Genomic DNA, 26,941 nt, shown 5'->3' on the forward strand with positions numbered 1-26,941 from the left:
AGCTCCTTACTTTATCAATTCTTTTTCTTATATCAGGAATATTATTAGTTATTTGGCTCTCTAGCCCATGCAGGTAGGTTACTTGAATGAACCATTATGTTCAAAGAAACTGAAGCCTTAATTTTCCATTCTTTTTCAACCACATGCTGACACATACTTGGTAGAATTTAAATGCTCAGTGCTGAGGATTCTAAGTGGTGATTAATATATTGAGTTACTGCTTCCTCTCAAAGGAATCAAGGACAAATTAGAGAAAAATAGCAGCCATAAAACACAATTCAGCCTGTTGCAAATGAATTATGCCAGAGGCAGAATGCAAGGGACCTCTCTGCATCACTTCATCCTTCTGGTTTCATTCTATTAATTAAATACTAAGTTGAAATTCATGCTCGGTGATACACCATAAACCAGACATCTATTCAATACTTAATCTTTACTGTGATTATCATCTAACTACCTACCTATCTCAAGCTGTTTCTTTTTAATTCCTAAGGGCAAACTTTTACTACTAAGCCTCCAAGCCTGTGACAAGACAGATTTCCACCTCTAAATACATACTGAATAAATGTGAACATGAATGGGTGTTTGTATATAATCTGAGATGGGTGGCAAATATCTCCCACATTAATGAGTAACAGCAACCTAGAGTGAAAACTGCAGAATAAAATCATGTTCATAAAGCATAGAAATTTAGGAGTAAATATTTTCCCACCTTGCAAAAAATATTTGGCAGTACCTACTAAAAATAACTGCATGTCCTATGACTAAAAGCAGTCCCATGTGAAGGCTATGTATGCTAGCCCCAGGCCAACATCATTCTAAATGGAGAAAAATTGAAGACATTCACTCTAAAAACTAGAACAAAACAGGGATACCCTCTTTTACTACTTCTTATTTAATTAACATAGTTCTTGAAACACTAGCCAGAGAAATTATATGGAAGAAATTACGTATAGGAAAAGAAGAACTTAAGTTAGCACTATTTGCAGGCGATATAATTCTATACCTAGAAAAACCAAAAAGCTCCACCAGAAAATTTCCAGAACTAGTAAATGAATTCAGCAAAGTAGCAGGATATAAAATCAACACCCATAAATTGAAGGCATTTCTGTATATCACTGACAAATCCTTTGAGAGGGAAATGAGGAAAACTACCCAATTTACAATAGCCTCAGGGAAAAAAAGATAAAATACTTGGGAATCAACAAAAGAGGTGAAAGATCTATACAATGAAAACTACAGAACCTTAAGAAGGAAACCAAAGAAGAACTTAGAAGATGGAAAGATCTACCTTGCTCTTGGATAGGCAGAATTATATTATCAAAATGAGCATACTACCAAAAGCCCTATACAGATTTAATGCAATGACGATCAAAATCCCAATGGCATTCCTTATAGAAATACAAAAAGCAAGGAAATTCATTTGGAAAAATAAGAGCCAGAATAGCTAAAGCAATCCTTAGCAGGAAGAGTGAAGCAGGTGGCATTACTATACCAGACCTTAAACTATACTACAGAGCAATAGTAAAAAAAAAAAAAAAAAAAAAAAAAAAAAACCAAAAAAAAAAAAAGAAAAGCATGATAGCCTCTTCAACAAATGGTGCTGGGAAAACTGGAAATCCACATGCAACAAAATATAATTAAACCCCTATCTCTCACCATGCACAAAACTCAAAGTGGATCAAGGACCTAGGAATTAAACCAGAGACTCTGTGTCTATTAGAAGAAAAAGTAGACCCTAATCTCCATCATGTGGGATTAGGCCCCAACTTCCTTAATAAGACTCCTATAGCACAAGAATTAAAACCAAGAATCAATAAATGGGACGGACTCAAACTAAAAAGTTTCTTCTCAGCAAAAGAATCTGTGAGGTGAATAGAGAGCCTACATTTTGGGAGCAAATTTTTACCCCTCACACATTAAATAGAGCACTAATCTCTAGGGTATATAAAGAACTCAAAAAGCTAAGCACCAAAAAAACAAATAACCCAATCAATAAATGGGCAAGGACATGAACAGACACTTCTCAGAAGAGGATCTACAATCAGTCAACAAATATATGAAAAAATGTTCATCATCTCTATAAATTAGAGAAATGAAAATCAAAACTAAGATTTCATCTCACTCCCATCAGAATGGCAGCTATTATGAAGACAACAATAAGTGTTGGCGAGGATGTGGGGAAAAAGGCATACTCATACACTGCTGGTGGGACTGCAAATTGGTGCAGCCAATATGGAAAGCAGTATGGAGATTCCTTGGAAAACTGAGACTGGAACCACCATTTGACCCAGCTATCCCACTTCTCGGTCTATACCCAAAGGACTTAAAAACAACATACTACAGGGACACAGCCACATCAATGTTTACAGCAGCACAATTCACAATAGCTAAACTGTGGAACCAGCCTAGATGCCCTTCAGTAGATGAATGGTTAAAAAAAGTGGCATATATACACAATGGAATATTACTCATCAATAAAATCATGGCATTTGAAGGTAAATGGATGAAGTTGGAGAAGATAATGCTATGTGAAGTCAGCCAATCCCCAAAAGAGAAATGCCGAATGTTTTCTCTGATACAAGGTAACTGACTCATAGTGGGGCAGGGAGGGGAAGCATGAGAGGAATAGACGAACTCTAGATAGGGGAGAGGGGTGGGAGAGGAAGAGAGCGGGCAGGGGGGTTAGCAATGATGGTGGAATGTGATGGACATCATTATCCAAAGTACATGTATGAAGACATGAACTGGTGTGAACATACTTTATATTAAAACAGAGATATGAAAAATTGTGCTGTATATGTGTAGTACGAATTGTAATGCATTCTGCTGTCATGTATTGTAAAAATAAAGTCAATTAAAAAAAAAGCAATCCCACCCTGCCTATATGTCCAAGAGAAATGAGTGCTTATATCTACTAAAATATACATACAAGAAAGAATTCCAAATGTCCATAAATAAATGGGTGAATAAATAATACAATGAAATTTTTTAGTCAACAACATGGATGAGTTATGGTATAATATTGGGTGAAAGAAATCAAACACAAGATTACACACTCTAGGACTTAGTTTTTATGATGTTCAAGAACAGCCAAATCCAGTCTATGGGGATAGAAATCAAAATAGTACTTATGCTTAGCACTAGCTGAAAAGGGAATAATAAAATGTTCCATATCCTCATTTGTGTGCTGGTTACACAGGTGCACATGTATGTAAAAATTATCAAGTACTCAAAATTTATATAACACATATAAAATTAGACCTCAAAATGTTTTCAATATGGAAAAACAGCATGGGAACTTGGAATAGAATAAGAATGTACTTAATTGGAAGAAGATATTTTGTGCAAACACTAATCATAGTCTGACTCTAAGCTGGAATGTTGAGCTTCCAAATCTCTTTGACACAACATGGTATCAGTGGAAGAACAACTTGCTGTCTTTGACAGTAGACAGAAAGGAGACAGAAAACACCCACAAGCTACATTTCCCTGTGGTTTTAAGCACTGATAGATTTTAGCAGCCTATTATAACACGGGAGACTTGCTGAGGCTGGTTAGAGATCCCCAACAGAACCTCGTTGGCCTTGGCCCTGCTCTTGCAGTGACTCAAAGCTAGCTACCTCTAAGAAGGCATGAAGGAAATGAAGGCCACTTTACTGCCTTTTATTTTCTCGAATGCAATTTCTGTGTATCCTGTTCAACCAAAGTTGGCTCTGTTGCCTTCTCAGTGGTACGCTTGTAGCATAATTCACAAAATGGAACAGAATTAGCCTAGCACCAAAAGAACTCAGTGGGGGCTGTTAGAATGCACATGAAAAATGAGAATTGTGTCAGTCATGAGTTATTTTGTTATCATTATGAAAGAAAATTAGTAGATGATCTTAGAAACTGATCATTCACTCTACATTACTGAAGGCCCATTAAATGCAGACTCTCATGGTGTCTACATTCAAGTTACTTAATCTAATCCTTCAAATATTAAAGCAAGAATTAAAAAGCCAAGGTAGAAGTTCATCAAGGGGCTACTTACTCCTCTCAACTTCTATTTTTAATTACAGCTAAAAGCTATCCCATCACTGCTTGGAGCCATATCTTTCATATAAAATAAGTAAAAGGGTAGAAAGGGAAGAAGCTTACAGCCTGGAGCCTTAGCAAAGTTCATGTAAACAAATAATTGTGAGTTATAGTTAATTTATTCAAGTTTTTCAGGGGGACTTTCAGGAAAAATATTAAAATACCAAAACATCCATTTAATCCCCTATCTCTATTCCCTGGTCTTTTGAACAGAATAGAAAATAGGGTCAGTATTTATCTTTGTTCCCCACTGATTACAAACATTATAAGTGGGTCCATCTTTTGGTAACTTCTCTTTGGCACTGAATTCTTCTTAAGCCATAATACAAAGGGGTGATCAGTATCACTTCCACAGATATATGCTTCCTCTAACTGACTGCTAACTTTTCCCTAGGATTAATCCATTTGTCAAGAAAAAAAAGCCACAATTGATAACTTTCATAAACTGTATGAAGTTAATTTTAAAATATACAAAGGCTGAAAATCTATTTGATTATACACTTGGGCCTTCCAGCTGGGTGGGTGTTATAGTTTGGATCTGAAGTGTCCCCCAGAGACCCATGATTTGGTCCCTAGCCTGTGATACTAAGAACCTCTGAAGGTGAGGCTTGGTGGGAAATTTTAGGTCTTATGTGGTATACCCTTGGAAGGGACTGTAGACAAACTGACCTTCTCTCTTTCATTCCCACCCTGAAGGAAATGGACTAATTCACCATGAGTTCCCACCATGATATTTTGCCTTGACATAGGCTCAAAAGCAACAGGGTCAACTGACCAGAAACTAAACCTCCAAAACTATGACCCAAAATAAAACTATATTCTTCTTTTTTAAACCTCAGATACTTTGTTATAATAATAAAAAGATAACTAACATTGTATTTGGAAAATTTCTCTAAGATCTCAACAAATTACTGCATATAGCAGGTTTATATGAAATGACACCAAATTTGATGTCATGCTTCCAGCACTGAGACCTTGGGGAAGTCTGTTAATTTCCTTAGGCTTCACTTTTCTCCTTTATGAAATAGGAAGCACAGCCTCTTTGTTATAAGGATCAAACAATAGTGTGTCCATAATAGGCCTTGCAAACTGTAAAGGCCCTATACCAACAGGTTTCCTATTAACATACTTGGCACCATAATCACAAAATGATCTAACCCTAACTTTTTTTTAATACACAAAAGAACTTCTCTCATTTTCAGTTTGATTCTGTAGAAAGGAATTATATTTTCATCTTATTCCCCAAGACTGTAGTAATTTTAAAGCCATACATTTCCTGTGGAAGTAAGAATTAAAGATTCACGTAACAGAGTTTCTGAGAAGGAAAAATAGGGAAAACCACATTTCTAAGCTACTCTCTAAGTCCGTGCATCTGAGGAGAGACTGATGCCACAGGGTAGAGAGGCCATCAATAACTAAGAATGTGGCTTGTCCAGTGAATACTATTCCCTGCAGCCAGCCATTTGTTAATCCCCAGCAGCAGCAGCAGCTACCTTCCCTGGTGGTGCTGAACTTTTCAATTGGGACTAATCCCAGAGGTTTACTCTTACTTATTCATTTAAAACCCTTTTTGAATTACTGCTGTCATGTTACTGTCCTTCTTGGCATAAATAAACTGCACAGGAACACACATATTTGGCTGGGTCTGACAAACAAGTTGAACCCAGCCTCTCTCTTGACAAAGTAAGAAGAGCAAAAGGGAAGAAACTGGAAAAATGATTCCAGTCTCAGTAGTTACCATTCCTTAAGGTGTGTCTTTCCCTCCATGCAACTGACATAATTATGTTTTAAGGAGCAGGTCAAATGTTCCAAAGAAATTTGAAGCTGATATTCCAACTTAAAGACTCATTAAAAACATGCTTTAGGGAAAAAAAATTTTTTTGGCTTTAGAGGTTGACTTTATTCCACCAAGAGTTACCTAACCTCTAAGACACTTTGAAATTGTAAAGTTCACTACTGTGAAAGAGAGCAGTTCACAATTTGTTCTTCTCTTTCCACATAGCTTTACTTTGAGGTAAATTGACAAGTGAATGCAACAAAAAGTATTAGAGGCAGGTAAGAGTCAATTCTTCCTATAATTCCTCAAACTAATTTATAAACAGAATAAAACTATAATTCAGTATTTATATGACTTTTCACCTGCTGCTCAATTTGTTAGTAGGAAATGAATTTTTATCACCCATGGAGTTCAGCCATCCAAAGTTGCCACTTCTTAGCAAGTGGTATGGATTCTTTTTTTCACTGTCCTTTTGAAAACTAAAAGGCTAAGATTGATACTAAGTATAACGATATATAACAATAATAAGATATGAGAATATATACTGTACTAATAAGTAATTTGAAAATATTGCCTCATTTAATCCCTATACCATCTCTATAGGATTATCATCTTCATTTTATAGATGAGGGAAAGAAGATATGGGGGGATTGACTTAAGTTGTCTGAGGTGACACAGCAGTTAAGTGGTAGAGGAATATGAGTCTCAGGGTCTGGTCACAGAGGCTGAGCTCTTCATTACCACTCACTATTGACTCTCATGAAACACACTTGAATTCCACAAACCTTCCCTTTTGTGGCATTCTATTTTATCTTTAAAAAATATTCATGGATTTGATGCATGCAGGATAGTCTTTCTTTTCACACACACACACACACACACACATACACACACAACACACACATACACACACACACAGAGATGAGGAGTCCAGATCATTGCATGAGTTTACAGATACTTGAGAGGTTATGAAATTAAGAATGCCCTATTTGTGTTGAAGCAGATATAAGAACTAATGCAAAGGAATCAGATCACGGAATGTCAACCCAAAAGGGGCTTTATAAATCATCTACACTAACCTTTATTAGCAATGAAATGAAGATTCAGAGAGACCTAATAATTTCTTCAAGGTCTAAAGGCACCCAGCCTGAGCCAGGGTGCTTTATTAAGTCCATCAAAATTTCTTCCTAATGTTTGTTCCCTGGATTCTTCTTTCACAACAGTATTACACTCCTGTGGTATTTACTTAAATTGAATTTATAGTAATAGTTACTTGTGACAATCTAATTTATCTGTGCAGTGTGTATGTACATATACACCTGTCCATATATACCATCTGTGAAGCTTTGGTGTTAAGATCATTTTGGCAATCCAGTTTATCTCTGGATCAACCTGCTACACATTTCCATTGTACCTTCCACAGGTTCTTCAAACTCTTCTTGTCTGCAAATGAATTCACATCTCCCTACCCCAAACCTACTACTTCCTTTAAGAATGAATTGCATGAAAATCCAGACAATTAAGACATTCTAGATCCATCCTCCTCTCCTTCATTCTTATTTTGACCCTGACAGGTCAGACCTCACAAAACTGCAGGAGGACAGATAACAAAAAACAGGAAAAGCATGTTCCTCCTTAAAAGCCGAGAGTTTTTGCCTGTGGATGTTCTTGCTGAGAGTGAAGAGTAGCTGTTGAGAAAGTTGAAAGTTTTGCCAATGGAGATTCCCTGGATACTTGAGATACCAACTTGAAATAGTGACCTGACATGATAGTGGGGGCATTTTATTGACTACATATGAGCAGAAAGAACAGTCCCTGAGTTTTCATTCAGAAGTAGGGGAAGGCCTTTTCCCACTGAATAAATTTAGAGGGAGTGGCAAAAACTTAAAGATGATTTCATTTCCTACCATAGAGGCTGCTTTTTATACATATACAAGGACAGAGGCCACTTGTCAAATGTGGCAGAAATGCTGAGGAAATGAGAGTTGTTATTTTATTTCAGAGTAAGAACTGAAGACTAGGAGGCACCTGATGATCTTGAGAGAGGACTCCAGCAGAGGCCAGAGAGAGAAAGGTGTGGAAAAAATCTGATGGTAAGTGCACCATAAGTAGAAGGTGAAGGCAGAAAAATAGGCTGTATTTTTAAAATTTTGGCTAATTCAAATTGAGAAAACATTTTTCAAGTTTTGTTTGGGTGCAAGCAATACCATGTCACCCTGATGGGTCATGAAGAAGAGCTATTAAGGGCAGGATTTTCTTAAACCTTTTTTTTTTCTTAAGAAGTGACTAGTGGCAACAAAAACACTAATGAGACACAAGACAATATCATTGAGATGTAAAGCCCTAGAGTGGATGGAGGAGATGGAATTCAGGGCACAAATAATAGGCTACAAATACTTATTTATTTAAAGTCTATAAAACAACCTTTAGCTTTAGATTAATCAAATCTGGGACAATCATTCTGCTTTTTTCATAAATCATAGCTAGTGACACTTTCAGAGTGCTGCTTATGTTTAATCTGTTCCATCACTGACAACAAAAATTTTCACCTTTCTCCAGCAAAAGTGAAGGGAAAATGCAATTAATGCCATGGATTCTAGACTACCTAGCAGATCAGGCTGTCAGGCATAGGATATAAGCTAGAAAAAGAACACAGGGCTGGGGATGTGGCTCAAGCGTTAGCGCGCTCTCCTGGCATGTGTGCTGCCCCGGGTTCGATCCTCAACAACACATACAAACAAAGATGTTGTGTCCACCGAGAACTAAAAAATAAATATAAAAAAAATTCTCTCTCTCTCTCTCTTCAAAAAAAAAAAAAAAAAGAACAGCAAAATTGACAGTGAAAACCTATCCCATTTTCCTACTTAATTTGCTTATGGAAAATGAAATTGTAAATGCTTAATTACTCCTAATGATATGCCAAAGAACAGAAAGATTTCCCTGGCCTATAAAAAGCTCCCTACACAGGCTGAAGAATTCAGAAGGCAGAATGCATTTAAGAAGATGCAGATAACAGTCAGTTTCCCACAAAGATGGCCCTCAGTCTTCTATTTTTAAAGATAATTTTTCAGTTTTAAAAAAGCATGGGAAATAGGAATGTATTGTTGGGCATGAACAAGCAGTACATTTAGTGACGCAAATGCTTCCTAATTTGATCAAGTGTTTCCTAGATATTTAAACTAAAGTACCAAAGTAACAAATTCTATTTATTTTCATTTTACCAAATATATATTTTCAGGAATGCATATTGGATTTCTTTGTGTTAGCATAAAGTGATTTTATTCTTTTCAAAATTAATTTTAATTTTAATTCTTTGAAACTCACCTTTTCAAAGAATACAGTTCACTAATTTTTGACAAATGTATATAGTCCTTGTAATCACTGCCACGATCAATGTATGTTTTATGGATGCTGAAATTTAGCAAAGCATTATGGGCACCTGTGAGATGACCATATAGATTTTTCTTTTTCAATTTAATACTCAGACATGCTTCTCCAATATTGAACCAAGCTTACATCCCTGCGATGTAGCCCACTTGAGCAAGGTATTTATTTAATGCACTACTAAATTCTATTTTATGGTATTTTACTGAAAGGTTTTACATCAATATTCATAAGAAAAATTGATCTGCAGTGTGTGTGTGCATATACACCTATCCATATAGACCATCTTTGTGAAGATTTGGTATTAAGATCATTTTGGCAACTTAAAAAAATTTGAAAGGTACTTTTTGCACATTGCTTAGAAAAAGATGAAATAGCTGCATGACCATCAATCACGTTTATGTGGGATGGCTATAATTTATACCACTTCAATTAAAGCTCCTTTTGATCAATTATTTGTTTGCTGTATTTAATGATATTAATGCCTCTGAATGTTGGGACAATGTACCCAAGCCATCTGGAGCTTACACTTCCAATTTAGAGAACAATTTTGATACCTTTTTCATTTCCTCCACAGTTACTGACTTCTCTTCTGGGGATCATTTTGATAAAGTAAATTTTCCTAGAAATAGCACCTACTCATCCATCTTCATAGTGTTTCACATGGTACTGCACAATATTTTTTGGTTACTACTCCATTCTTTATATCCAATACTATTCCTTTCTACTTTTTTTTTGGAAATAAAGGAAGTGTTTGTTAATTGTACAAAATTTAAAAAATATAGATAAGCTAAAAGTGGAAATTGAAAATTACCCATAATATCATTACCCAGAAATAATTACCTTGATCATGTCATGTAAATATTTCAGACTTTTATCTATCTATATACACACAATGTTTTTAAATTTGCCCTTTCATATTATCTATTGTGAGTACCTTTTTCATATCAATACAGATCTACATCTTGAATTTCAGTGGCTGTGAAGCATACCTATACCAGGAACATCTTACATTCGTGGCAATTGAGGCTAAGTAGGTACGTTAATTTTTTAAAGTATTTCTAACAGTGGTGTATTGAATATTATTTAACATCTTTGCATGTTCATTCAGTTATAAGACATATTAAAGTAGAAGTGCTAAATCTAAGATAGATACATTTAAAATAATTTTGTTTTATGTGTTTATATAGATACTTTATATCTATATTATACTAAAAAGCAACAAAACCCAAAGATTTCTTGGAATTCACTCTGTTAACATTTTGTTATTCAAGTCCTAGTGTACACCCTTTTAAAACACAAATAAGAGTATAATATGCATATTAGTCACTTATCACATTATGCTATATTTTCCTGAACAGCATTATTCTATGTAAAAAACATACTTTGTTTAGCTATTGGTAGAAATGTAAAGTATTCCAAATATTTGATATAATGAAGGTTGTTGTGTTTTGTTTTCTCCTTGTCCAATTATTTCCTTAGACTAAATTCCCAGAGGTGGAACTGCTAGATAGAGAATATGTATTTCAAGTCTTCTTATGAGCACAGCACCCTTGAGAAAGTCAGTATCAATGAACATTTCCAACAGATATGAGATTGCTTGCTATATCCACTTCAAACTTGGCATTACCATTCTTAAACTTAGACAAGAAAAAACAGAATTTTTGGTTGATTGTTGTTTAATTTGCATTTAAAAAAACAAATTAGATTTTTTTTTCATGTGCTTGTAGTCATTCCCAATAAATTAGCAAATAACTTTATGTTATCTGTTAGTATCTTTATACACAAAATAGCCAGAATAAATTATATTTGCTTCTTAAAATTTTAGCTTAAAATTTAGTTTAAAACTTTACTGTTCTGAATAATTGAAAAAAGAAAAACATGCCTTGTGTTTTAAAAAAAAATCACTCCTACACTCTTGCTTGGAGTTTTGCTTTAAGTTTATTCCAACTCAAACAATGGAGGACAAATATTTTCTCTATGTTGTATTAATAAAGACATGTATCAGCTATTGTTATAAAATATTTTGCTAGAGCACAGAATTCAGTACAGCATAGGTACCTTTCTCCCCCAAATTTGAGCACAGTGTAAACATTTTAATAAATATTTCATTATAACAGTCTCATGTCCAACTGCTTCATGAAATAGACCATTACAATGATACCAGAAACAAGCTGTTTCTTCACAATGCCAACATCTGTAATGCTAAAAGTATTAAAAATTAGGAGTGCAGTTTTCCTCAGAGCTTTCATTTTTAAGCAAATCCTGGTTATGAACAATTGTAACTGATTTCCTTTGGAGCAAAAACATGGTGAATGCTCATTTTAAAAAAAACAGTAAGGAACAAATGACCTGCAAGTGAATTCAAGATAATGAGCAGTGATTGTAACATTCCATCAAAGCACTTTTGTTCAAATTCTTAAAGACCAATTCAGAATACATATTCCAAAAGGCAGTAAATTTACAGAGGCCTTCTCCACTTTTTAAACTCTAGTTTATTTTAAAACACATCAAACATTTAAAATGCTTCAGTATTTTTAATAACTATCATTAACAAAATCAAGATAATTACAATTTCAAGCTTAAAATCAATTTTCCTGGGTACATTGACATTTATGGTTCAGAGATACAACTAAGAGATCACTAGACAAAAATGAAGACAAGAAAAGTTTATCTCATCAACTATAACCAAATATATTCTTTGTCTTTGCTATAATATTACTTTTATTTTGGCAAAATATTGCTTAATTCTATCTAATTTTTCAATGCTTGGTAGAATATAGAAGGTAACATTATAGCCTTAAACAGCAGTATGAAAATCCAGTAAAATAAATATTTATATGTCTACAGCCAATAGAAAGATATCCAAATTCTAAAGGCCTAAAGTACTAATACCTTGGTAAGATGATTATTATTACACAAATACAGCAACTTCATGAGACAAATCTTAGCCTTCTAACTCATTCATTAAACTACAGATCCCTAAACATAAAGGATTTCAAAATTTAGTATAAGCGGGGATTAAAACAATGAGTTAGAAAAATAAGATGACACGCAGAAATGTAAATATCAACTATATAATTAATAGTACTGTGAATTCAACTACCATGGACCAGCTTAACTGACTAAATATTACCAGAAACAAGCCACTGATTAGCTCCTGAATGTGATAAAAAAGGAACACTATGGAGACCATTTCTTGTTGAGATTAAAGTAAACCCTAATCTATCAAAGGCAGTCAACCTTAAAGAGAATCAAGATAAACTGGAAAACCATGATAATCAAGAAAATCAAGATAAACAGGAAACACACAAACAAAGGTGATTATAAAAAGTTGGGGGCCAAAGGGATTGAAATAGAGAACATCTGTAAAAGTGTGTGTAGGAAAAAAAAAAATCAGAGTGTCACCAGCACTTCCAGACAAAGATGGTACCCTGCAGCATGAACTGTGAGAATTCTCATCTACTGGCAGATAGGAAGTAAGCAAGCAAGGCTGATCCACTGAAATGGCAACATCTGATAAAACCAGCCCTTCAAAATATTCATCTGCATCTACTCTGACTCTCCTCACCCTCACTTAAGAAACCATTCGATGTTACGCAGGAGCTCTAGGAGGTTCATCAATGCACAGGAAGGAAATATGCCACCTCATTGCCATAATTATCCCAGCACGCTGAATGGTTTCCATTTTGAGTTGAAATTGATAAAAACGGCATTTTTCTTCATAAGTCTCTCTGATGATTTTGAGGAGTATGAATCAACTCACCAGGGTTTAATTGGCCTTGCAAAATGATGACATACGGTTTATAAATCTACAAAGCTGCAAATCATATTTTTTAAAAAATCCAAGAAAGTAGAGGAAGGGGATCAGGAGGGAGAGAGGAGGGAATGGCATGGGAAAACATTGCAGAATGAAATCTACCATGTCCATGTATGACTATATGACAACAAATCCCATATATATGTATACGTATATATGTATGTAATTATAATACACTAATTGAAATAATTATAATAATGATAGCAAGGAGATCAGTAGAGTAGAGCAAGCAGATCAGAGGAAGGAAGAAGGGGAGGGAAAAGGAAGATACTGGGAAATGAATTTGATCAAATTATGCGCCTGTACAAATATAGCATAATGAATTCCACTATTATGTATAATTATAATGTGCCAATAAAAAAGATCATCAAAATCCTTCAATAATTTCCCTAGCCAACTGTGTTACATCAACACTCCCTAGTTTGGGAGATTTTGCCTAGTGTTTCAATAATAAGTAAAATTATGATTGTGATTGTCACAACAGCTAACATTTGTTAGGGGCTTTCATATGACAGGCCCTATCCTAAGAGTTTTACTTATGTTATCTCATTTATCCCAAAGCCCCATAAGGAAGCTAAGTGTTGTTTTCTTTGTTTTACTAAATGAAGAACCAAGGCACAAAAAGGTTAATTTTTTTGCCTCATCACATTCCCTTAATGAATCTCACACTTCAGTCAGTCTTACTAACATACAGTTAGCCTGCTGTGTCTGTGGTTTCACATCCATGCATTCCACCAACCAAGGTTCAAAAATATTGAGGAAAAATAACTGTGCCTGTACTGAATATGAACAGATTTTTCCTTTTTATTATTCCCTAAACAATAGAGTCTAACAACTATCTACACAGCATTTATATTGTATTAGGCATTCTGAGTAATCCAGAGATAATTTAAGATTTACAGGAGGAGTTGGGTATAGTGGCACATGCCTGCAATCCTAGTGACTCAGGAGGCTGGGGGAGGAGGATGGCAAGTTCAAGGCCAGCTTCAGCAGCTTAGCAAGGTCCTAAGCAATTTAGTGAAACCCTGTCTCAAAATAAAAAGTAGAAAGAGCTGGGGATATGGCTCAGTAGTCAAGCATCCCTGGTACCAGAAATCTCTCTCTGTGTATGTATACACATAGGTACATATTTGTGTATGTATGTGTGTATCTATACACAGGAGGATGTAAATAGTTGATATGCAAATATTTGGCCATTTTATATCAAGGATTTGGGCATCTATAGATTTAGGAATCCTCAGGGAATTGGGGAACCAATTCTCCGTGGATATCAAGGGGCAACTGGACTTGCAAGTCTTACACGTGGCATGCTTTTGCACACCTTTGTTCCTTTGCATAGACTATTGGCTTGGCCCAGAAAACTACCCAACGTTTTCTTGTCTGACCATCTTCTATTGATCCTTCAAGACTCAGTTTAGGCAGGGAATCCTCTGAGAAACCTTTTCAGGTACTCCAGCCTATCCTAAGAAGAGTTAAATCCTCCCTATTTCATGTTCCCATTACCACTCCCACACAGAATGAGAACTCTAAGTCTGTTTGTGAATCTGTTCCTTCCTTGGTTACAGGCTCCCTCCAGGGAAATGTGATCATGTAAGGCTTCATAGTCTTCATTTGCACAACTCCAGGGGCCATCATGCATACAGACTACAGAGTGATGGACATGGCAACTCCTAGAGTTGGACCTGATGGCAATTCTAAGGATAGAATCTTCATTGCCTTCCAAAGGACATGGCACCAAGTATGTACTCATACATTTTCAAGGTGACTGGTGGCTTGAGACAGGAATGATAATAAAGGTGAAATAGAGCTTAATCACTGAGTGTGCTCAGCCCATTTATTACCCTCTAAACATTTTGTAAGGGAATGTCTAAATGATCCTGTCAACCTAAAGATGGGCACTAGTTTGTTGTCTGGTATAAGTACAGACAGAAAAAAAAATCTTTGCTTTCTCTATTCTCCATCAGCTTCTTGTGAATTCTCTTTAAATGTTAGCAGTGAATTTTGAATATTTCTCTGTAAGGCTTTGATAATGGCATAATTAGTCTGCAAATGGATGTGGCATTTCTATCAGAGATGTAAATAATTAGAGTGAGAACTAGGCATAAAAATCTACCCAAAAGAGTGGACTAAAATGCCAATAAAAACAGTCCAATTTTTCTATTTTAATGAGCATGTTCACAAGGACATGATGATTCTATATTCAGCAAAACAACATTCCACAACTTTCAGCCACCTGCTCAGCAGGGAGGAAAAACTGTACACTGAGCTTTGGCAAACATTTAAGATATCTTTGATTAGAAGTAAAGAAAAAAATTAAGCTAGGCAATAAGTTCCTGTTTCCTTTTAAAAGGAGGCAGTTTCTGTCCTTCCATGGATGGGAACACGTTGCTGGGTAAAGAACCATCTATATGTCACCAGATTTAAGAAACAGCAAGAGATTGAGGCATATTTCACTGAATACAAATCCTTCAATTAGTCTAGAATGCTGCTTAGTTCTAATTTCTCCCAATGACTCTTACCATCTATTAACTAACTCAGAGTGGGAAAAGGGAACAGAAAGACAAGAAATACCAGCTCTGAACCAATTGGCTAAACTCTGAAAACACAGAGACATGGCAAAGTGACAGTTGGAACAACAGCCCCCCAACAATGTCCACATGCTTATCCCTGGAAGCTGTGTCTATGCTCTATTACATGGCAAGGGGGAATTAAGTTTGCTAATTGACTGATTTTAAGATTATCCTGGATTATCTGGTGGACCTAATGTAATTACAAGCATCCTTACAATGGAAGAGGGAGGCAGAATAGTCCGTGTCCAAGTGATGTGGTATGAGAAAGACTCAACTAGCTCCTCTGGCTTTGAAGATGGAAGGAGGCTATAAGCCAAGGAATGAAGCTGACTTGAGAATCTAGGAAAAGCAATAAGAGAAATTGTTCCCTAGAGCCTCCAGAAGGAAGGCAGCTGTGCAGACATCTTAATTTTATTCCAGGTGAGACCAATTTGGGGCTCTGACCTCCAGAACTATGTAAGACAACAAATCTGCATTGTTTTAAGTTACTGCATAGCAGCAATAAGAAATGAATACAGGCAATTTCACCTGAGAGAAGAAATAAATTATATCTATAACATCTAAAGCATGTGGATATTTATTCTCCCAAAGGAGAGTCAAGAGCTGCTGTAGACTGCCATATCTGGTATGGTCATTTCCTTCTCTACCCTACACTTTATAGCTATCTATTCTATAGAAATGGTCCAAAATATGCTCAACTGATATAGAATTTTGAGACACTGTGCCAACAAAATTCATAACATTTTATGAGAGCCACAGAGATCACAAACAAAATTACCTGATCCATTCTCTATAATGAATTTACAAATTCTGAAGACCACCAGGCTAGAAGGCCTCAGGTAGTACAAGACTCCAGGTCTCTCAGCCAGTTAATCACAGAATGAATATGAGAATCCCTTTCTCTGTCTCTCTCTCTAACCCCTCCAGTTCTCTTCCAATTTCTTATTCTTCTGGAAACTAGGATTAAGTCAATGCATAAAAATAAAACAGACATTTTCTGCCATATTATAACCTCAGTCAGGTAATACATACATGTTTCTAAAAGATAGAAAGTCTCAATAGGAACATCTAAGGATAAAACTGTAGAATGGTTTAGAAGCCAGCAAGACTCGGTTAAGATGAGACTTCAGTTTATCCTCATTTATTTTTAGCCGAGTTGTAAACTCCTATGTGTTGCAAAGACAGTACCAGGGCAAAGCCTTAAGCAAAATAGACCTGGACTCATGGAGCTTAAAGTCTAGAGGAAAGGACAGACAGGTAAGTGTGAGGGGTCCCTGTTAGCGAACTGTTAAGCTACAATTGAGAAGATTCCAGAAGAGTAAGCAGACTTCCATGGGGTGTCTCAGGGCTCACTCACCGACTATAATTCCTTACAACTAGCTAGGCTGTGGACTCACTCCAAGAGATGTGGGTATGAATTTTCCTTTTCAGAGAGCTCCCCAGCTCCAGCAAGCTAAGAAGAAATCCCCCTGGATGGTAAGATACTTGGATCATATTTTCACTGTGTGCCCAATTGCCTTGCAGAAGGGTGGTTTGGTTTTTTGTTTTGCTTTTGTGTGTTTCTGTTGCTGTTGTTGTTTTGCACTGAGGACTTCTCTTTATCTGTGTTTAAAATCACTTTTTTTTTTCAGAGAAAAGAGTAGTCTGGCAATAACATTTTTAGTCCTGATTAATCAGAATCATATTTTTACTTTGTGAGAAGCAGTAAGTAAAGAAATTACCTTCCTTTCAATTGTGACTTAACATTTGATCCACCCCAAAAGAAAGCTGTGTTCACAGTTGAGTTAACATGAACTCTGACACGGAGCTGAGATTGTAGTTTGATGCAGATATTTTGCATACCAAAAATGATTCACCATATATTTCTACATTTAGTCCTGGTTCAAAGAGTCAACACATTAATAGACATCCAAATTTTCTAACGTCTTAACTAAGATAATAAAAAATTAATGTATCTTCTGACTAACCCTGTTTGTTGCTTGAAATATTCCTTTTCATTTTTTGCAAAAGGCTTACCTTAGAATAATGCTTTTCAATAGAAATTTCAATGCAAACTACACAAGAAATTTTAAATTTTCTGGTAGTTGTATTTTTTAAAAATATAAGAAATGGTAAAATTTTAATAGTATATTTTATTTAATTCAGCATGTAAAAATATTTCAGCATGTAGTCAATGTAAAAACTAATGAGAAATTATAAAATTTTTTCTATTAAATCTTTCAGCATTTGCTGTGCAATTTATACTTACTGCTTCTCTCACTTCAGATGCTAAATTTTCACTGGATACTTGATTATATTTATCCATCCTTTTTTTTATTTGTTCTTTTTAGATATACATTACAGTAGAGTATATTTTGACATATTAAACATACAAGGAGTATAACTTCCCATTCTTGTGGTTGTACATGATATGGAGTTATACTGGTCTGTATTCATATATGAACATAGGAAAGTCATGTGATTCATTCAGCTTTCTTTCCTATTACCATCCCTTCTCCCTTCCCTTCATTCCCCCTTGTCTATCCAGTCCCCTCCCTATCCTCCCTTGTTGTGGGTTAGCATAAACATATCACAGAGAACATTTATACTTTGTTTTTTTTTGGGGGACTGGCTTATTTCATTTAGCATGATAGTCTCTAGTTCCATCTATTTACTAGCAATTGCCATAATTTTGTTCTTCTTTATGGCTGAGTAATATTCCATTGTGTATATATATATATACTACATTTTTATCTACTCATCTGTTATAGGGCACGTAGGTTGGTTCCATAGCTTGACTATTGTGAACTGAGCTGCTATAAACATTGATATGGCTTGTGTTGCTGTAATATACTGATTTTAAGTCCTTTGGGTATAAATCAGGTATGTTTAGAGCATTTGTATCTAGTGTAGTTTTTTTTGACATATATAATTTAGGGCTGTTTATTGCTTCTTCTTTTTATTCCTCTGTTTCTCTTTATTGCCCTGTTTTGGGTTATTTGTAAAATTTTTAGTATTCAATTCTATCTATTGTTTTTTCACTACACATTTCTTTTGCAATTTTTTTTCATTCCTCTAGAGATTACATACACATACTGTACTTAACTTTTTATGGTCTATCCTTAAAATTTTATCATTTCAATTGGAATGTAAAAATATTAACAACATTTAGATCCCTCCCCCTTTATGCTATAGTTGTCACCCATTACATTTACATACAATTAAAAGTCTTATCAGATAACATTTTATTATTTTCTTTCAACTATATTTGAAAGAAATGAAAAGGAGATTAGTCTATTGTGTGTACTAGATATTTGTCATTTCTATTTCTCTGTCTTCACTTCAGATGTTCCAAGTTCCCTTCTGGGATTATTTTCCCTTTTTCCTGAAGAATGTACTTCAACAATTTTCTTAGGCCAGGCCTACCAGCAATGAATTATCTTAGTTTTCCTTCATCTGAAAATATTTGAAAATTCCTGAAGAACATTTGTAGGAAATATAGAATGCTATGATAATCAATGTTTCCTTAAAAATGTTGTATCACTTGCTCTGGCTTCATGATGAGAAATTCTGAGACATTCAAATCATGGTTCCTTTATTGGTGATGCATTATTTTCCTTTATTTTCAAGATTTTTTTTTCTGTCCTTGGTTTTTAGCAGTTTGTTGAGGATGTGTTTAGGTAGAGACTTTGTGGGTTTATTCTAGTTGAGGCTTTCTGAGTCTCTTGAACCTATAGGTATATGCCACTTTGGGATTTTATATTATTATTTATTCAAATACTGTCCCAGTGCAATGCTCTTCCCTCTTCTTCTGGATGCCATGAACATTTGGCCTTTTGTTATTATTCTGCAGGTTCCTGGGCTCAGTCATTTGCCTTTTTATTGTTCAGATCACACAATTTCTGTTGATCTTATCTTCAGGTTCACTGACTTCTTCTGTCATCTCCCTTCTGGCATTCACTCTATTTGGTGAGTTTTAAATTTTTGGTTATTGCAGTTTTGAGCTCAAAAATTTGAACTTAGTTCTTCTATATATCCTATATTCATTCATATGCTGAGAATTTCCATCTTCCATCTGTTTCAAAAGTGTTTGCCTTTACTTGTTAAGCATTTTTATAATAGCAGCTGTAAAGTCTGACAGTTCTAACATCTGTGCCATCTTAGTATTGGCTTCTGTTGATTACTTTTCCCCAACACAAACTGTCTTCCTGTTTCTTCATATGCCAAGTAATTTTGGATTGTATACTAGAGATTTGCATTTATGTTATGACACTCTGTGTCTTATTTAAATCTTGCTAAGAATTTTGCTATTTTTGTTTTAGCAAGCAATTGTCCTGGTTAGATTCAAGCCCCCCCCCCCTTTTTTTCTGGGCTGTAGTTCCAATGTTCCAAGTTCAGTGTTCAAAGCCTTGGTAGAGATTTCCATTCCTAGGCATGATGAAGTAACAGGGACCAGATTCATCCTTCCTTTTTCAATTTGGTGGAACTTCTAATTCCACTGTTTACTTTCACAGTCCTCAAAGAGCTGCTCTATGCATTCTGGCCAGGTTTTCTAGCTTAATTCAGTGGAAGGGTAAGGATGAAGTCTGTTATTTCATCTTATCTGGAAATGGAATCTCTTGCCTATATTTGGGTTCAATTAAATTTGCAGTTGAAAAAGTAGACTCATACATACTTAGTTGCTACAAACATGCTTAAATGTTTTCCAATAACTAAACTGAGTATCCATTTTTAAATTCAAATGAAAGAAAAGTAAAAAGTTAATTATATTAGCCAGCCTTTAAGGGTTTGTTATTTACTTGCTGCCATAGGTTACTCAATTAGGTAGAGAAGCATTAGAAAGTCCTGTTGAAGAATTTATAAGAGAGGTCAGAAATATAACTATAGATCTAAAATGACCGTCCTCCACTACTGATTCTCTAAGAAAGAGGGAGAAACCCACATATTCCAATGCATTTCTTACCAAATGAAGCCCCCTAGTTCTCTTTACTCAGTATAAGCCAGAGCTGAGTTTAATAAAGCTACATTTGAAGTTTTTTATCTTTGAATTTTGCTGTTTTGGTCAGTAGTGTTAATCTTTTTCTCTTAAGCCCCCTTTAAATGTCACAAATGTGATGCTTTCATTAAAATAATAGATAGAAAGACAAAATTCTAAAGATATGCTACCAAAGAGTTCAGTTACCAGCTTCATGTGGCTATTTAGCAAATGATGTGTGTGCAACTAGTGAATTTTACATTTTAATTTAAAAAAAAATAAAAGATGCTTATTTCTGTTCTTAGAAAAGTTTTTTAAGTATGTTGAAACAATTTGGGAATGAATGTGAGGCTATATTTCCCCTCTTTTTTTTTTTTTTGCAGTGCTGGGGATCAAACTCAGGGCTATACAGATGCTAGGCAAGAGCTGTACCACTGAACTATACCCTGTGTGTATTTTTCTCAACTATAGTTTATGAGAAGCCTAAGTACAGATCAAACATTTCTGATGAAAATGTAGTATCTAAATTGATATTTCCTAGAAGTATGAAAATATACTAGATTTGGAAGATTGAGTTTGAATATAAAAATATCATTAACAATTTTTATACTGATTGTTAAATTAATTTTTTGACATGTTAAAACATAACCATTACTATTAGGTTTACCTTCTTATTTTTAAAATGTGGATACTATAAAATTTCAAATTATATATGTGGCTGTCATTATATTTTTATTGTATACTGCTGTTCTAAAGCAAAAAAACTGAAAAACACATGTATTTTAACTGAAATTCTAGAAAATGGAAATATAGCCAAAAAATATAGTATATTTGGTACAAAGAAGAAATCATAGGCAGAACATGTCCAGAGAAGGAGGATATATGTACACATTATCAGACTCCTTAAACTGTAGCAAGGTCAAAGATAAAAGAAAATTCTTTTTCTGATTTTGTTTTTAATTACTTCAATTCAAGAATGATTATGACAAAAAGAGGCTAAATTTACTCTTTTTGGTATTTCCTTTGCTTGTTGGTTGGCTTTTAATTTACAGATGACCTTGTAAAACCAAAACTGTAAACTGAGAATGAATACACAGACGGCATAGCTGCTACTATACATTTTTAGATGTCTATTTTTTCCACAAATGTGTCAAGCTGACAAAATGAGAATACACAGAATTCATAAACTCTTCACATTAAATTTCTAATTTAAGTTCTCCCTTTTTTTTTGGCTTTGGTATCTGGAAATGGATCATTTATGAGCTTCTGAAATTAATATTACACAATGGAGGGAAACATGCTGATCTGTCAAATGAGGGTCTTCAAAAGTTTTTATGTAGAATATCACATGTCCAAAGGCCCTAAAAAAAATAATCCCTAGAATTTAGTGTTAGGAGTAGGACAGTTTTTATCCAACCTCTCTTCATGCTATTCTATGTGCATGACAGGAGTGAGTCCGCACTGTCTACATTCTGTAATTAGTGTCACATGACTGATCAAAGATGTCAAGGCAAAGTCTACACTGCAGTTCAGAGAGTGAGGCCAGCTTTCAGAGGCCACCCAGTTGCTCAGAGAAAAGGATTATTTTGTTCAGGTGACCTTAAGCCTTCAAGGGGTCAGGCAGAATGATCTCAGCTCTGCTGTTTAGGCTCTCTGAGGACACATGGGTCAGTGATTGAGGACTGTGGGGGGATTGTGCTGGGGTCATGCTGGGATCCATCCTCAGGACTCTGGCCTGCAGAGATTACAATCTCTTACTTCACATTCCCAAAGCCCAACAGTCCAGTTTTATCATTTAAATGTTCCATAACTAGAGAAATATGTGATTATGTTTGGATGATAGCATACACACCTGTATAGGTAGTGTGATAGCAATTACCCAGACATGGGAAAAACAATCATAAATGTCAGTAGAGGTTCTCTCTAGTGGTAGGGTTACATTCCTTATATTTTTCAATATTTTCCACCTTTTAAGGGGTAGATCTTATATTACATAAAATACAGGGCAACTTCATCATTTTTTTGTATGAGGAAGCATAAAAATCAAGAAGCACCCATATCTAACAAAGTACCTGAATATACTTTTGAATTCTCATTTGACATTAGCGCCAAATACACTTTATAAACTTCTTGTGATATCATTATACAGCAGTATACTCATAACTGTGCTTTCAAAGTGCCCACACAGCTAACCCAAAAAATAGGATAAGTACTAAAAACAAAACTGAAATTTTTTGGAAAGTAGTCACCAAAGTAGGACAATGAAACAAAATAGGACATACTCTTTTAGAGTATAAGTACAAACTTCAACCATTCAATTATGTCAGACATCTAAAGTCTTGGTAAATCTGTGAGACATTAAGGTTTCACACATTACATGAAGTTTCTATCCACTTTTCTAACTTCTCAAATTCCTTCTTATAGATCTTTCAAAGTTCAGCAAGACAGACAGGCACAAATTGCCTACAGTCTTCAATAAAACGCATTTATTTTAATTTTTAAAAATTTTTTTAAACACAATATCTTTATTTATTTTTATGTGGTGCTGAGCATCGAACCCAGTGCCTCACACGTGCAAGGCAGGTGCTCTACCACTGAGCTACAGCCCCAGCCCAAAAACGTATTTATTTATTAGGTTGGTGTATTAGGTTTCAGCCAAAGAGCTCCAGGCAAATTGAGTTGGGTTTTCACAGGGCTGAAATATTGAACTAAAAGATCACATGTAAATAATATGCTATTAAAAGTACTTAATTTGAGAAGAAAGAGACCAACATTGATAAAGTACTATATAGAAAGAGAATCTCAGCTCATATATTACCTCAAATTATAAATAATGAAATTGATAGATAGAATTATTTGGAAATAATATGACATTTCACTGGAAAAAAAATGAACCACCATACAAAAATTAAGTTTCCCTTAATTCTAGAAATAATTGGCTGGAAAATATAATGGGATAAAATTCATATTCCTAAAGGAAAGAAAAGATGCCAAACACTTGAGTACATTTAAAGAGAAGTATACAGAGGCAACATAAAGAAAGTCATATAACTTCTCAATGGGACCATCTTTACATTTAAACTTCAACTTGTCATTTAATTCAAGTTTAAGTTTAAATGTAAAGATGGTAATTTTACCCTCAATAAATTATGGATTTATAATTAACACATAAGCAATTTGCAAGAGAAATCATACAAATGGCCAAAATATTAAAATGTACCTAAAATCAAATGTGAAAATTAAAACATGTTAATGATGTTTTCAACATCTATGTGTTGAACATTTTCAAAAAGTGATCACATGTAATATGTTTAAGCAAGCAAGGTACTGGACATTCCCACTCCTGGTCTAAATCTACATAAATATCATTTTAAGAAAAGAAATTTTGCAATGCATATCAAGTACCCTAACATTTTACAACCCTGCTGTTCTAATAATTGTATTTCAAATAATCTGTCTAAAGGAAATGTCCATGCATATTTAAGTGTATTTATAATATTTAATGATTAAAATAACAGGTTTCTAACAGTTGTAATTTACTTACATTATGCTAATTACTTAAAATACAACCATTAAAATGTTATAGAAGACTAGAGACATAAAAAATATTCATACTATCTTGTGTTTAGAAGTCAGATTCTAAAACAGTATGTCCTCTAGATCCCATTTTTAAGAAAATCTGCAAGTAAATGCAAACAGAAAAGATTGAAGGATACATACCAAAATGTTGAAACTGGTTATTGTGAGTAGTTGTGTTACCAGAGATTTGTGTCTTCTTTTATCACTTATATTTTCTAAACTTTCTACAATAAGAAATGTATTTTTTTCATGCTAACAAATATATAATTTTTAGGCAAAGTATTTACAGCCGATCCTCATGGGGAAAGATTTATGAGAAGATAAAATGAAACTACAGATTCTAGGATTCCAGGGTTCCCTGGCATTAACCAGTAAGCTCAGTTATCTAACTTTATTTTTGCTAAATCTTTAATACCCCTTTCTTTCCTCATCTCCTCTCTTTCTGCTCTCCCTAGGTGATTCCTCCTTTTTAAAATGTTTTGTTTTCTCCTTTATTTTCACAAAAACAAAAACCTACATTGGTTGTTTTGGACACAGTTGCTGCCCTCATTTCTATGTTCCACTGCTAATGATCCTGTTTTTCAAACTTTGCTTTGAAGTTTCTAGTCTCAACCAACCACACTCTATTATATTGAACTGAAAATACAACAGAACCCTTGTCTGAATTCCAGATATGACCCTTTTTATCTGATGATAGCAATCTGTTCCTCCTGGGTCCTTTCTTAGTCACCATCATGAAAACAACATGAAGCAGAACCTGCAATAGCCCCTCACCTTTAAGTCAGTTCCAAACAAAACCACCAGCTAATCAGAAAGTGGATTCCAAAGGAGCCTCAAAAGCACATTTACTCTGGGCCCTGGTCCTTATAGGATGACAAAGTACCATTTTTCCCATTTGGTAGAGAAACCCAGAGAACTGGCTAAAACACAAATTGGTAACTAGTGGTAAAAGAAAGGATGAAACCTGGGTCTTTTGGTTCATAGAAACAAGACTTTTCTGTGGGTCATGTGGATTTAAAAAAGAAGAAAGTAAAAAACAGGAACAAAAAAGGAAACCAAATGATATTCCAATGACTATGGCTGAATGCACATTTTCACAAATGTTAAGTTAAAAAGCAACATCCTGGTCTTGTACTAACTATACGAATAACCAAACCTCTCTGGGACTTGGTTGCTCATCTGAGAGAAAGTTGAACTTGAAGATCTCTAACACTGTACAGTTTCTGCTCCACTTCCATTAACATGTACCATTTTAAAACTATAGGCAACTCAGCAAACAATATATATTTGATTCAGCAAACATTCACTGGGTACCTACTGGGGGGACATAGCTTGGATCTCTACTTATATAATCAATATAGCACCATAAAATTTTAGATCAGGAAGAACTAAATTTTATAAATAAGTGCACAGGTATAGAGGTTCTGGACATACTGTAATTATTAAACTTTTAGCATATCTATAAAGTTAAAGAAAAGTTATTCTCTCTGGTACAAACTACAAAGGACCACCCCATTCTCCAATAACTCTTTGGAAGATTAGATAGGAAAACAAGGAATCTGGGCTTGAGTCCTGGCACTGTCAGAAATTCATTTTCTTAAAAAAACATCAAAGTGTAATTTACATAGAATAAAACCAAATGTTTCCAAGGGTACATTTAGTATGTTCACAAAATTGTACAACCCACACTTCTAGTTCTCACACTTTTCCTGCAGTACAGGAATGCATTCCAGGTCAAGGCCTTGACCTTGACCATTTCCCAAAGAATCCTGTGACTTGTTGAGGAATGTCCCAGTTCATTCTCCACAGTCAGGCAACCTATTCTATTCCAGCACCATTTAACAAGTATCCATAGAAGTCTTTACCCACAAAGTGAAGAGCCATGTCATTACCTGGCAAAGTCAATCTATAGAATCATCCACAAGAACTAATTAATCGCACTTAAAAAATAGCTGGACTTCTATTACCTGAATCACTCATTGGCTCTATTTCAGTCCCCCTTTGTGTAAGTTCACAGGGAATACTCAAAATGTTGATGCCCAAGCTCATAAGAAGTCAATTCATACGTTCTCTTTGTAGACACTCCCTTGGCAGGATTTATTAGAGAAATGTTTGCATATTTGAAACTGATAATTACAGGTATGCTTTACAAAGAGATCATAATTGCTATGAATATTTACATAATACATCAGAAATATTCTTTTACACAATCAAAAATTACAACTACCAACAATTTCTGAGGGTTTATGATGCCATTAACACAAGTCTACTTGCTTTCACTATTTAATTTTATGTAATCCTTTATAATGGTTATAAGAATACTTGCAGCTTAGGTTAAATGACTTCCCCTAAATCATTCACTTTACAAGTTGGAAGCCAGAATTAAAAAGGAGTTCAGTTTGACGCAAAAATCTGTTCTCTTACCTACCGGGCACACGTCTTCCCTGAAACTGCGTTGCTAATAATGATCCCTGAACCACTTCCATGAAGAATTCCCACAGCAGATAGGATAAACCAAAGCCACACAGCTTAGATTTGAAAGGCATTGCCAGGCAGTTCTGAGGAGAAGGAACAGAACATTTTTCATATTTGAAAGGGTCAGGTATTCCAGCTGCTAGTCATAAGCAGAGATGCTTTAGCTAACACCAGTTTCAACCCACATCAAAGATATTTCTATTAATTTAAACAAGAATATTTAAAAGTTTTCCCATCCTACTTAATACCACAACCTACATCTACTGTCACCTTTAGCATCTCAGTCTCCTCGCTCTAGATTATTG

The 26,941-nt window shown here is 34.8% G+C and overlaps 1 protein-coding gene across 3 annotated transcripts in view; it reads right to left on the minus strand.

The window, feature by feature from the left end:
* Pip5k1b (phosphatidylinositol-4-phosphate 5-kinase type 1 beta) overlaps window positions 1–26,941 on the minus strand; it is a 291,725-nt gene that overhangs the window by 221,414 nt on the left and 43,370 nt on the right. The window contains exon 1 of one of the 3 annotated variants that reach the window (XM_046459399.2): window positions 24,303–24,584. The exons of the other annotated variants lie outside the window; for them this stretch is intronic. The gene's annotated coding sequence lies outside the window, so the exon portion shown is untranslated. Of the gene's footprint in view, window positions 1–24,302; window positions 24,585–26,941 lie in introns of those variants that run through there. 3 annotated transcript variants of the gene reach the window in all.

Source organism: Marmota monax, unplaced genomic scaffold, assembly GCF_021218885.2.
Source record: "Marmota monax isolate L192 unplaced genomic scaffold, Marmota_monax_Labrador192_F-V1.1 WCK01_AAM20220418_F8-fsc00059, whole genome shotgun sequence".
NCBI lineage: Eukaryota > Metazoa > Chordata > Mammalia > Rodentia > Sciuridae > Marmota > Marmota monax.